Consider the following 14,282-nt stretch of genomic DNA (forward strand, 5'->3'; position numbering starts at 1 on the left):
CTTACTTGGGTGATGTTTCAAAGACTGGAGGATAAAGGGAAAAATGTACAAATAAGAGGTGAGACCGGCAATGATGTACCTATGGGGCAGAAACGTAAACAATGAAGAAGGTACACGAGAAGACTTTGGAAGTTGCAGAAATAAGAATGTTGAGGAGGAGTTGTGGAGTAACGAGGTTAGACAGGATCAGGAATGAAGTAATAATAAGGATAAAAGTAACAGAATAAACAGAAGTGTCAAAGAAGATCCAGGAGAGGAGATTAGAGTGGTATGGACATGTTGAAAGAAGAGATGAGAGCTAGTAAGTAGGCTACATAGGGAAAAGAGTTGAGAGAATGGAATGTGGTCGAAGAAAAGGTGGATGGATTGTGTGAATCAAGACTTGATTGAGAAAAATTTAACAGGGCATGAGGTACACAATAGGGCTGCCTGGAAGAGATTGACAAGAAACGCCGACCCTATTTAAGCAGGAAAAGGCTAGGAAGAAGAAGATTGGTCAGCAATCTTGGAAAATCCTGTCTCACCAGAATTCAAATCCTCAGTGACGCAGGCGATTTTTTTTTTTTTTTACTCTTGGAAGATTTAATGAGTAAAAATAATACATAAAAAAAAAATCATAAAAAAACACCAACAACAATTAACTTTGTTTTAAAACGTATTGCTGACAATTTTCAAGTGTCTCAAGGACTATATTATATATAGGTTAAGAACCACTGATCTACAAGACCTAATGTAAAACCCCATGCTCGTTAGTATTTGAAGAGCTGAGACTTCAATAAGTATCTAGATTCTAGGTAGGTAGAAGAACTTTTGTTGTTGTTGATGGTGGTGTGTGTGTGTGTGTGTTTTAAGAACTGATTAAGAATTCATGCCCTAAGATATACATATTTCGATCGCATACAGATACACTGTTAGAATCTTGTGTAGTTAACTCTACGGTTTACTGATACAAACATGTTTCTTGTTTGTGATAAAATGATATATCGAACTGTCTTATACCTCCTGTGTTTCTTGTCTCAAGTTCTTTACACATTGAAATAAAATTGATTCATACCTATATGGTAGGTAATGTAGATATAGTGCTAAGTATACGTTATATCTAGACAAGACATATGCAGGGTGTCCCAGAATTTATGCTTAAATCGTTTTTCTCGGGGCCTTTTTGAAATTGCAAAAAAAAAAAATATTTTTGATGCGGATATTTTGCAATATCAAGATTCGCGAAGTCCGCGAATCGGGTAGTAGACCGGCCATGAGGGGTTAGCGTTTCAAAAAAAAAAAAAAAAACGGGAACCCCCAAAGTCTGAAGGTTTCCCTCCATTTCACTTTGTACTGGTGGGAGTGAGACAGGATAAGCATGTCCTTAAACTTTGTAAGTTGCGTCTCCACTAGCTCGACATTTCTGGATCGGCATTCGACATCATTAAATTTGGTAGCTACGTAGGTATTCGGTACTTGTAAAAAAGTTTGATAGAGGGAACTTTACCTTTTGAGGTCTTATCGTCCAGAAACCGACGAGAGAAGAAGGATATTACGATAGAAGAAAGTCAACCTTTCAGAGAACAAACCTTAAGGGCCGTTTAGACGCTCAGTCCCGGACTGCAGTCCAGTGTGACAGAAATCAGCTCGCGTCCAAACGTTCAGTCCCGGTTTGCACAAACCTCAGTCTTGTGATAATTCTCGCCTTCTCACTTGCCTGTTCTGTGTCTGTGTGTGCTCCGTTCTCTCAAGTTTTAATTAGAAAAACGCTGTTGTTATCACAAAAACTGAGTGAGGACTGACGGGAGGCTTGAGGTATGGACTGAACAGGTGTTTACACGTTCAAACTGGGTTTGATTAGAACGAAAAATAAAAATTGAATTTTCGACCTTTTAAAGTTATTTTTTCGGAGTTTTGACCTCAAATTTGGATTTTTCCCAACTTTTTACATAGGAATCGACCTTTTATTTATAATTTTTACCCATTTGCAACTGCTCCATTCGTAGTTTTTATGTGATTTTATTTGTTTGAATAATTAATTGTATGTATATGTATGTATTGTTCTTATCTTGTAAGTATATATTTCTATGTCTTTGATATTACCTAATGTACATTTTTCCTTTCCTTCTCTCTTCGATTTCGGGACGATAAGACCTTTTATGAGACACAATACTTAAAACCCAAATCGGAATTATTGTGTCTAGAATAGGTTGGCTAAGCTTGAACAATAGAAAGGGGAAAAAAAAGATTTCTTTTGAATTTTCAGTCCGTCCTTCCTTTATTATTACTAATAATAAAAGGTATAATGGACGGACTATTGTATTCGCTTCGGTGTCTGTCAGTCCGTCAGTCAGTCAGTCTGTCCCCATAGAAGGACTTATCCAAACCTGGTCGACCTATATATCAAATTAAAGGCCTTTTTACGAGGATCACGAAAATGGTGGTGCAAATTTTGTCCAGAAAACCATAAAGCCAAAAAACCAAAAAAAAAAAAAACTGGTTTTTGCGGGACACATTTTCTCACACAAATGAGCACTGATCTCGAAATTTGTCGCGACGACCTATGAACTCAAAGCGAGAAAGTTTTAGATAACACTTCAGCCGTGGACAAAATTTGCACCACCATTTTCGTGATCCTCGTAAAAAGGCCTTTAATTTGATATATAGGTCGACCAGGTTTGGATAAGTCCTTCTATGGGGACAGACTGACAGACAGACCGACACCGAAGCGAATACAATAGTCCGTCCCTTATACCTTTTTATTACTATTGTAATAATAAAGGAAGGACGGACTAAAAAAGGATATGAAGAAGAAATGGGATACAACGGGAGGAGCGGAAGACAAAAAAAAAAAAAAAAGAAAAATGTATAGAGAAGCAAATAAAGCGGCAAAGAGAACAGTAGCCATAGCGAAGGAATTATCAATCAAGAGTGTATGATGAGCTGGAAACACCTGAAGGCGAGGAAAAAAATTTACCGCATCGCCAAATAAGCATAAATCTCCATTTCCCTTCCCATGGGAATAGGAAACTTCGATATTGAGTAAATTAAAACCATCGACTTTCTCTCTATAGTAAGTAATTCTCGTTACCTCGACCTCTATAGTCAGTCATTTTTACGGTTTGTTTTGTTTTTAGTATTGTGACATCATGTGGAAATGTTGAAAACCTCGATATTGGGTATTTGGGTAATTTCAAAAAAGGACCCTCGTTAATAAGTAACCTATAATTTACTGAGTAAACCTCTATAATAAGCAGAGACAACTACAATATGACATTTATTTTTCCAAAATATGACCTTTTCCGTAAAATAAAATAAAAACTTTATTTTTAATGAAAGAGTAGGTAAATGAGCTTTATTTTTGTTATTTATTTGTTGCATAACAGGATCAAGTGTGCTGCTATGTTGTCGACAGTAAAATTTAGTCTCCTGTCATGAGCTTTATTTTTGTTATTTATTTGTTGCATAACAGGATCAAGTGTGCTGCTATGTTGTCGACAGTAAAATTTAGTCTCCTGTCACTTAATAGATATCCCACACAAAAACACAAATGTGAAAAAAGGCCAAGTTCCTATCCAAAAATGTCGGCCTTTAAAAGTGGTGAGATCAGATAATAAAGGCCAAGTCTGCATTCCCAGTTTTTCGTGCCTTATGAATCTTAATTCCTTCAACCTTCTCAGTTTCAACTTGGCTATGTTTTCCCTACTCAAATAAATAATTAAACGTGAAATCCGAAGAGAAATGAATGAGTAAAAAAATTGCGAGTTTTGCGCCTCTATATCTCCGGAACTACTTGGTATTAGGAGCTCAAATTTTCAAGGTATGTTTATATACCTTACCTAAATATGTGCACAGGCTCCCTTTTTTGTGTTTAACATAACCCTATAATAACACTGGTCACTGCTCAAATTGTGAAAGCTTCTTTTTGCGTTTATCCTAACCATAAATATAATAACACTGGTCACTGCTCATTTTGTGACAGCTCCTTTTTGTAGCAATTTTCATTTGACGTGACTTAACAAGTGCTGAACTTTTAGGGAGAAAACGTTTGTTTTGTCATGTTCCACAACTCTTTTTGCTTCGGACGTAACAACTTTTGGGTCACCATGTATATATATATATAAATAATAATAATAATAAAGGGAAAACATGAAATTTTGTAAATAATGAAAATATAAATTGATAATAATAAACCTGTATCAAAAATATCATTCAATCGGGGAAGATAAATCTTATGCCTCGGCTGGAACTCCATATAAAAATTGACTCCTCCTGAATAATACAGGGTGCGCCAGAAAAACACTGACAACGGCTTTAGGTAGGTAGATCTCATCATTTCGAACAAGGTTCTGTGGGTCATTTTCCTAACTTCGGCTTCGTTTCCCAGAAATGTCCAAAAAACATTTAAAAAAAAGGCAGGCATTGTGTCAGTTTTTACCTAAAATTTACACACCAGATTTTTTTCTGTTTAGCTGTGCAAGCGCCGTGAAATGTAATAATTTTGCAGAAATATGGACCTTTATAGAGTAAGTACATTCAACATACAGAAAGGATCTTTTCAAGACGTCACGTCAGTATGGTGCATGATGAAAAATTAGGATAAGTAGAAAACAAGTTATTGATTACTCTCGAACTACGGAAAGTCTGATGAAAAAAGAAGCAGATATCTTAGAAACTGTGCAAAATGGAACCACATGTCTGGGAATGTTTTTTTTTTTTTTTTTTTTTTTTTTTTTTTTTTTTGGATTTTAGGTATGGTTTTGGGGGGGTCTACTCTCATAACTTTTTCGATATCTCTAACCGTTTGGTGAAAACCGCCAAAAAGCGGTTATTTCCGCCTGTGGGCGGAGCCCGATGCAACTTTTGCCGAGTTTCAGATTTTTCCCTTTACTTACTCATTAAGACCTACCATCCTGCCAAATTTCAAGTTTCTACTTTATCGGGAAGTGCCTCAACATTTTGATGAGTGAGTGAGTGAGTGAGTGAATGAGTAAAAAAAATGCGATTTTTCCGCCTCTATATCTCCGGAACTACTTGTTATTAAGAGCTCAAATTTTCCAGGTATGTTTATATACCTTACCTAAATATGTGCACTGAATTTCAAAAGTTTATCTTCAGAGGAATCCGATCTATGAAGGTGAGAAAAACCTGCCGAATCGGTTCGTGTAAAGATACACAGGTGTGCTTACTGGAACTTGGCCTGGCGCACTGCCGTGCGCTCAGATTTTAATTTCAAGAAAGACCGCTCAATGTCTGCCGACGACACCGGGGCATATTTCATGGCCAGGATGTCTTGAATAGTCCATCCTTCGTTGTCAAAGTCCTGCTGCTGTCCAAAATGTATGTTTGAGAATTCAAATCCAAACAATAGAAATGAAAATCGTTTTGAAGTGCTGCAATAATGTTTGTTATTTCACGCGTGCCAGAGAGAGCACCTCGCATCTTTTCGGAATCATTCGGGGATCGCGTACGCATGTATAGTATGTCTCTGAGTTAACGGACACTCTGTAGTTTTTTTGCAAACAAATCATTCAATACAGGGTGTTTAATAAACACAATTATAAATTTATAATATATATATACAGGGTGTCCCAGAATTTATGCTTCAATTGTTTTTCTCGAAGCCTGTTTGAAATTTCGAAAAACAAAAAAAAACCGTAACGTTTTGATTTTCAATGCGGATATTTTGGCATTATCGCGATTCGCGAAAAATTTCGCGAAGTCCTTGAAACGGGGGCCAACTTCAAAATCTTAAATAAGAACCCCCTGTTTGTGATACATCATATTGAAGGTCTTAAGGAACGTAGTACTCTGGTGTTTTGATTTTCAATGCGGATATTTTGGCAATATCGCGATTCGCGAAAAATTTCGCGAAGTCCTTTAAACGGGGGCCAACTTCAAAATCTTAAATAAGAACCCCCTGTTTGTGATACATCATATTGAAGGTCTTAAGGAACGTAGTACTCTGGTATGCTGCCATTTTGAATCGGTCGAATTTTCTGAAACCGGTCTTATTAACGGTTGAAGTGTTATCTAAAACTTTCTCGCTTTGACTTCATAGGTCGTCGCGACAAATTTCAAGATCTGAGGTCATTTATGTCAAAAACGTGAATTTTTTTCTAAAGAATTTGCCGTTTACCCACCGTGCTCGGCGTAGCTTAACAAAAAGAACCGGAAAATAGCCTATAACCTTCACGGGAGTGCAAGCAATAAGTTGACAAAGTTTCATAGCAATCGGATGAGCGGTTTGGCCAGGCATAAAGTTCGAACAAACACACAAACAAAAATTTATTTTTTTATAATTATTAGATAGATATAGATATGATATGTTGTCTAATAATGGATGTACAGGGTCCACCTAAAGTCCTGAAACCCTTGAATAGGTACTTATCTTCTGAATGTCTTATTGTAGAGTTCTCAATGTTGGCATGATGGCATGGCTGGAGAATGTAATTTTTCAGGGCCGGCCCTCACGTGGCCACATTTATCTAGCATGTACTGTTACAAAATGGCGACATATTTTAAACAAGTTACGAACAGCGTTGTATTCTAACCAAGCTGATCAAAAGTGTTATCCTTTCCTTTTAATCCAACTCGATTTTGAACATTTGGACCGATTGCAATATTTTCTCTTATTTTACATGAGTTCCGGCCCTGAAAAATTGATAGCATCAGAAAGTTCTGTATAATGGCTGAAGAAACCATCCCAAAATTCAGAACTCTGAAACTGGCGCAAAACCATAATATTTCATCACTTTTTGCTATGAAAACAATGATATTTTTCACATAAAATATTATTTGAACATAACTGATGCCGTTCCAAGGCGGTGCAAAATGGCTGTTTGGGCCGCTTTTTCACGAAAATAGGTTAATAAAATATATATAAAAAAATAAGACCTGTAAAGACATAAAGGAAATTAACTTTTCTTTACATCCAAACAATAATTTATGTGAAATACCATTGTTTTCATAGCAAAAAGTCATGAAATATGGTTTTGCGCCAGTTTCAGAGAACCACCCATTTATTAAATACATTAATTATTAAAAGACACGTGTACAATAATCACTCATAATGCAGAGAGCTATAGAGAACTGACCGAAGGAATATCGGGAGAAAGAACTTACCAAGAGATGATATCACTGTTTTAAATCTTACTTATGTTATGTCTATTTTCCACGGAGTTACGAACGTTCTTCCGAGAAACACGTACATAAAGCTCGTGCATGGCTAACTTTCTGTAGGATATGTATTGTAAGGTAAATGTGCACTTGTGATCATTTTTATCACAGAAATGCATGTTCTTTATGTGCATGTTTATCAGAAGAAAATGGTTCTTAACTCCGTGAAAAATTGACATAACATAAGCAAGATTTAAAACGGTGAAATTATCTTTTTGGTTAAGTTTTTCGTGTTCATCTTGTATAATTGACCGAACGATAGTGAGGTCTATGTTTTAACTCGACCGTTTTGCATTTGGTTTAGATGTTTGTCTGTATGTTTCGATTGTTCCGCTATAACTCCCCATTGCCTGGTCTGATTTTGATGAAATTTGGTACACATCTTCATTAAATCAAGGCACGTCGCTGATTTAGGCCCCAAAGTTGAACGAGGCCCCCGTTACGATCTTTCAAAACATTACGATCCCCCAATACAGTTGCCACGCATATCAATACATATTCATATGCGTGGGAATAAATAGGTTGGTACCTACTTGAAATTGAGTAGGTACATAACAGAAACTCTCAAACACCTTTTAAAGCTTCACAGCAAAATGAAAGATGAAAGTGAGGATTTGAGGAATTCTCAAAACCTGTTGGAATCAATCTGTAGGTATCTATCTATAGCAGGGGTTCTTAACCTTTTTTGAAATGGCGGACCAACACTACCAAACACAACTCTTCGTGAACCAGCATCTGATCTGGGGGTGGGTTAATACTGACCGTCAATAAGGAAAAAAGTGCCTATAAAAAAATAATTATGGATGTCCAAGATGACAGGAAAAAAGGCAGTGCAGTTGAAATGGAAAGAGAGTTAGAGAAATGGAAGAATGCTTTGGAGAAAAGAGGACTGAGAAATAACAGGACGAAATCAGTGCGGCTAAATTTTCGAATGGAGGAAGGACAGAGAGAACACCCAGATGGAGAACAGCTGAATATGGTAGATAAGTTCATGTACTTGGGATCAATATTGACCAAAGAAGGAGACCTGGATTGTGCATCGAGTGGCTGTAGCATGGATGAACTTGAAGAGAGTGACCGGAGTAGGTATTGTGTGATAGGAAGATGAACTGGAGGATTGAATCAAGCTCAAACTTGTACCAAAGTACTACGTTCCTTAAGACTTTTGATATGACGTATCACAAACAGGGGGTTCTCATTTAAGATTTTAAAGTTGGCCCCCATTTTGTGGACTTCGAGAAATTTTTCGCTAATCGCGATATTGCCTAAATATCCGCATTAAAAATCAAAAAGTCACGGGTTTTTTTGTTTTTCGAAAGATTGTGCATCGAGTGGCTGTAGCATGGATGAACTTGAAGAGAGTGACCGGAGTAGGTATTGTGTGATAGGAAGATGAACTGGAGGATGTTTTTCGAAATTTCAAACAGGCTTCGAGAAAAACAATTGAAGCATAAATTCTGGGACACCCTGTATATATAAAAAACGGGAACCGCTCAGAATGCTTAAAATATGACCTTTTAGAAATTTTTGGCATTTTATGACCTCCGAAAAAAGCTAAAATATGACTAAATAGTGTATGATGTCATGACAATATGACATTTGGTTGTCTCTGATAATAAGTCATTTCCCTTGACTTACTTACTATCGAGGTTCGACTGTACGTAGTCATGAACTTCATCCAAAGATTCCAAAGGTTGATCGGCCATCAGCTCTTCTGTTGAGACTTGAGAAGGTGAAAGAAATGATAGACCGAAAAAGATCCTTAAAAAGCAACTAAAGGATGATTGGTTTAAACCAATGATCAATGATATTATAGGTGTTTAGAGTTTATAGTACGCATTTCAGCATTCCTTCACAATCCAAGCTGGTTCTACGAAAAACCTAGAAAGCATAAATTCTGGGACACCCTGTATGCCAAGTCATGTAATAATCACGTACGGTATGTGAACATGAAAAAGATTGAAATCCATGAATTAGTAACAGAGATATTTGCAGTGGCGTAGCGTCCATGTAGGGCGTGTATGGCGGCCATACACTCAAAATTTACTCAAATACCCTTAAATATTGACTTTAAATATGTATGAAGAAGCATGTGCATTTGTGCATGACTTATATAGTAATGTGCATGGTGATGGAAATTAGTGCCCTGCACGCCTTACACTTGACTTTAGACCACGCTACGCCACTGGATATTTGACACCTCCGACTATTATCCTTAACAGTGTGACACTGAGGTTACAAAATATAAACTCCGAACCAGGCAACCAGGGCCCAGAAATAAAATAAAAGGGCAGAAAAAAAAGGTCTATCTTTTAAGATCTCTGCAGCTACAGCTTTTTCTATCAAACATTAAGAAATAATATTATTATTAATAATAATAAAAAACACACAGTCTATTTTGTTTCACGAATAAAAAGATATATTTTATACATACAGGGTGACCCATGCGTGGTGAATTTCCTAAACTTTTTTTTTTTCAATTTAAACTTAATGAATACTCTTCGATCCTAATTGCGATTATTTTGATTTTTTCTTTCATTTTTTACTAAACAGGGAGAACCTCAAGTGTGTGGAACTTTTGTTAGAAAATTAGACCCCCCCCATATTACTTTTGATTTGAAAGTTACACCCCCCCCGAAAAGGTTGACCCCGGAGGCCATCAGGGCCGGAAGTCTAAAGTTTTTTTGGGTCCGAATTTCAATATGAACCATTAGTGTGACCTATTTGGAGCACAAATCATCAATCGATATGAATTTCCCATTTTTGGTGCTTCCCCTATTGGCGGGAGAACATGGAAAAATGAAAATTTAAATAGGCCATAACTCCGGCCCTGCTTGTCGAATCGAGCTCAAACTTGAACCAAAGTACTACGTTCCTCAAGACTTTTGATATGACGTATCACAAACAGGGGGTTCTCATTTAAGATTTTAAAGTTGGCCCCCATTTCGCGGACTTCGAGAAATTTTTCGCTAATCGCGATATTGCCTAAATATCCGCATTAAAAATCAAAAAGTCACGGGTTTTTTTGTTTTTCGAAGTACTCTGGTACAAGTTTGAGCTCGGTCCGACAATCAGGGCCGGAGTTATGGCCTATTCAAAATTTCATTTTTCCATGTTCTCCCGCCAATAGGGGAAGCACCAAGAATGGGAAATTCATATCGATGGGTGATTTCTGCTTCAAATAGGTCCCACTAATGATTCATATTGAAGTTCGGTCCCAAAAATAAAATTTATGTAAATAATTTACATACGTGTATAAAATTACAGTGCGGTAGGTGAAATTTTTTCGCGAAAATTTAAATATCTAGCCCGTTCAAGGTTGCATACTTTTTTTACTGACCTAAAATCCTTTTTTATTTTTGTCTAGGCCTTGAAAAATTCCCTGATTTTTTTTTTATTTTGTCATTTTTTGTGAAATTCCCTGACTTTTCCAGTCTCCATAAAATTCCCTGACAATTCCCGGTTTTCCAGTCTGGAAGACACCCTGTAAGTAGTATTAGGATAACACATCAGTTATTGCCTCTGTGAGTTTGTCATTGATCGAAACACATCCTTTTAACAGAAAAGAGAGGTTACCGGGTATACCGGGTAACCTTCTTGTTATGTACTAATATAATTAATTAGGTAAAAAAAGGCTACAAAGTATTAATAAATAAATTTCGTTGAAGTCAAAATCTGTAAATTTAGGTTTGTTTTTCCCTATCTTTGAGCTATTACCTTTACCTACTTATAAAATAATACATGCAAAGTAAGACGTGCCCTAATCGGCACCAATAAATAACATATCATTTCAAACATACCTGACTGACTTTTATGCAACATTGTAAAATGTTTTTTGAAAGGGACCTTACGTGAAATCCTTATGTCTAATTTTAAATGTCATGCAAATAAGATTTATGTTGGTGCTATCTGGAACAAAACTTGTATCCTTCACTTAGTATAGGAGAGGTACAATTTTGGTTAGAGCTACAAAAGACACAGTCGAGATCAAACTTAGATAGGAGTAAGGGATGACAGCAGCTGCAATGGAAAGCTCAATGATCGCCTGGCCAACCCATGGCGATGTAATCAAGTAGTTCCACATATATCCAACCCGAGACTTGACTCCTTTGACATTGCGAACAGCAACTATGAACATACAAACATCATCACAATTTAACATAGAGACAGTAACAATAATAAAAGAGGAACAAGGGTTATTCTTCAATGTCCCACAACTCACGTACTGGGTCATTTTTCATTTATTTTTCAAAAAAGTACCTACATAGGTGAGTAAATATAATATGTACATAAATACACGTTGAGTCAACTCCCATGGCGTAGTGGTCACTGTGCTCGCCTTGCTCGCGGGAGACCCGGGTTCGATTCCCGGCAGGGTCAAAAAATTTGCATCACGCAAATGATTGATTCTGTGACTGGCCGATGCGGGGCCCACTCAGCCTCGTGAGGAAAATGAGTAGCTATGTAATATAAATGCGCATAGCGACCAGTGCCAGCATGGTAGGAGCATCCATATCGGATATCGATACTTTCGTTTTGATATTATCGATATCGAAAATATCGATACTTCGATTCGATAATTCGATATTGATATTCCCATCTCTAATTTAGGTTTGCGTGCATGTGCATGCATTTTAGTGATGGGACTCGAGTGAGATTTTTCAACTCGATTATTTTCTACTCGATTATTTTCCAACTCGAGTTGTAAAATAAAAGGAAGTGTGTACCGTTCTTGTATGAATGTGAAAATAAAGGCCATAATAATAATAAATAAATTCGGGGATCACTTCGTTTTGTAAAAAATCCGAAAATACCCTCTCACGACAAAACGCGTGAGTGAGCAAAACCCTGGAAATTACGCAAATATTCACACGCGTTCCTCAATGGCACCAAAAAGTTGCCTTTGGCTAAACGGTTTGTCGTACCGACAGACAAAAAAAAAAAAAAACGCAAAGGATACCTATCGACTTTCTTGAGGCACTTTTAGAATCACATCTTTCTGTTACATTCCAATTAAAAAAAAAATCTTTCAGAAAAATAGGGCCTGTGGAAATCCCCGCTCTGCGTGCAGTGGGGTGCTGAAAATTTGAAAGGTACATTTAGGATAGAGATGGGCGATATACATCGAAATTTTGAAATATCGATACTTTCGTTTCGATAATATCGAAAAAAAATATCGGATATCGATACTTTCGTTTTGATATTATCGATATCGAAAATATCGATACTTCAATTCGATAATTCGATATTGATATTCCCATCTCTAATTTAGGTTTGCGTGCATGTGCATGCATTTTTGCGCATGAATTTTATATAGAAATTTTCTAGGTTTTGACTTTAACTTTCCCTGAAAATTTCATCACATTCGGACCGGTAATTAAAGAAAAAATATCCTTATTATTAGAGTTAGGTTGGTACTCTTTGTTAGATTAAGTCGGAACCAACTGAAGGTAAATGAACTTGTGGTAGTTATTCAGAAAGCACGACAATGAAGAAGAAGGCTCTAGGGGTTGCAATGCGGGATCCCGCAATCCCGCGGGATCCCGCACCTTTTTCCAATCCCGCAATCCCGCAGTTTTTAGCTGCTGGATTTGCGGGATTTTTCGGAATTAATGGATCCATGAATTAAGATAAAAATACCACAAAGAAAAGGTTTAAAATAGGTCGAATAACCCTTTTTTTATGAACTCTACAGGCACCTTGATTTTTCTGTCTACAGGTAGTCTGGTTTCAAGTAGTGTTTCTTTTGTTCTCCTGATTTGAAAGGATGATATTGGTCTTGCAAATCTTGTATTTCTATTATCTTAAGCGATTATCAATTCATTTGACAATTTTTACCTACTTTCAATTTTCAATTCTGTTCTGTTTACTTGAATTCATGTTCTGTTTGTTTAATTTTTTGTGGTTTTGTTTTTAGTTCAGTTTAAAATAAATCCACAAGTTTCTATTTTCACGGTATAAACGCTGTAATTTTTATTTTGTGCGATGGAGTGGAATGTCGAGTAGATGTTGCGAACGTGTATGATGAGAATGTTGACTATGTAATGAATGAAATGAAGAATGAAGGTATGATAGCACAGACTCTTCGTTCAAAGTTTTCCACAACAGACATAAGGTCTGGAGCTCCAGTCTTTTCTCGACAGTCAACCACATTAGAGATCTTCTAGGGTCAGAAACATGGTCATATATCCTCAACCCGAAGATGTAACGTACACAAGCATTTTGGTAAGTTTGAAGTTTACTCAAAAGAGTGCCACTAATATTGCTAAACACTATACCATCGTACTCAATTGTTAGGAAAATAAGAGAAGTACATAAGAGTTTTTTCGTCTTCAGAGGCAAAAACCTTTTTAAACGATTTAAAGAATGAAATTTTCTAAAGACTTTTTTCCCAACATTGATGACTTGTGCATTCCAAGAAAGATTCGAATCGAAAGTAAGACCCAAGTTTTTAACAGTGGAAGAGAAAGGAATTATATTAGAATTGAATATAATGGGCGGAACTGTAATCCGAGATAACCTATCAATAACTATGATAATGCATTGAAATTTTTTGGGGTTAGGAAGAATACCATGGATTGCAGTCCATTGATGAAGCTGTTGAAGATCTTGATTCATCATGTGAATCGCTTGACTGATATTATCAACCGAAGAAGGAAGATATAATTGCAGATCATCTGCATATAAATGAAAAGAACAATGCATAAATATGCTTCCAATGTCGTTTATAAACATTGAAAAGTCACATTTTAGTCTCTTCTTGTTTTAAGTTTTTCCAAGTACACTTCATAAGAACTTCATTTGATGATTGAATTCTACTGGTTTCTTTGTCCATGCCTCACTTCCATATGATATTATCGGTACATAATGTTTTGTATAGGACCTTCTTACAACGGGACTTACATATGGCAAAAACTACAGTGTATAAATATCAAAATTAGTTTTCATAGCGAATAGTTTTCTAGTGACCCAAAAGACCCCACCTCGACCCAAAGTTGCGACTTTCCTTAGACATGAATAGCTCACCCCTAGACGGGATTTAGAAAAGAAGAAAAAAAAAAAAAAAAAAAAAAAAAAAAAAAAAAAGGTTTTTTATATGGGAAACGGGTACTGTTATCACCCCT

This window comes from Diaphorina citri, unplaced genomic scaffold (genome assembly GCF_000475195.1).
Source record: "Diaphorina citri unplaced genomic scaffold, Diaci psyllid genome assembly version 1.1 scaffold714, whole genome shotgun sequence".
NCBI classification, from domain to species: domain Eukaryota; kingdom Metazoa; phylum Arthropoda; class Insecta; order Hemiptera; family Psyllidae; genus Diaphorina; species Diaphorina citri.